Below are 576 nucleotides of genomic sequence, written 5' to 3' on the forward strand. Positions count from 1 at the left end.
CCTCCTCCTCTTCTTCCCACATTCCTTCCCATATTATAACACCCCCCCCCCCCTCCATTATAATAACCCCGAAACAACAGCCTGGCAGGGAGAAACACACAACAACCGCGACAGAGCTTTTCATACAAGTTAAAAAAAAAATGTGGAAAAAAACATTAAAAAAAGGCTTTAATTAAGGTTCCTTTGATGCCTCTCCCACACATTCTCTCGGGCCTCCTAGCCGTGAACATTTTCCCCGTGACGGAAGCTTATCTCAAAGATGCTCGGAGAAGAGAGCAAATGGCCAGGAAGGAAGGCGGTTTGACGTGGCTGGAATGTGCGATGCGTAATGATGAAGTGTTCGTGTACTGTGTGTGGGAGGGTGTACTCTGGTGAAGCGTTTGTGTACTGTGTGTAGGTGTGTACTCTGGTAAAGTGTTTGTGTACTGTGTGTGAGTGGGTGTAATGGTGAAGCGTTCGTGCCCTGTGGGTGGGTGGGTGGGTGTACTCTGGTGAAGCGTTTGTGTATTGTGTGCGGGTGGGTGTACTGGTGAAGTGTAGTGGTGAAATAGATGGGTGTACGGTGTATGGGCGTGT

The sequence above is a fragment of the Penaeus monodon genome, chromosome 32 (assembly GCF_015228065.2).
Source record: "Penaeus monodon isolate SGIC_2016 chromosome 32, NSTDA_Pmon_1, whole genome shotgun sequence".
Classification (NCBI taxonomy): Eukaryota; Metazoa; Arthropoda; class Malacostraca; order Decapoda; family Penaeidae; genus Penaeus; species Penaeus monodon.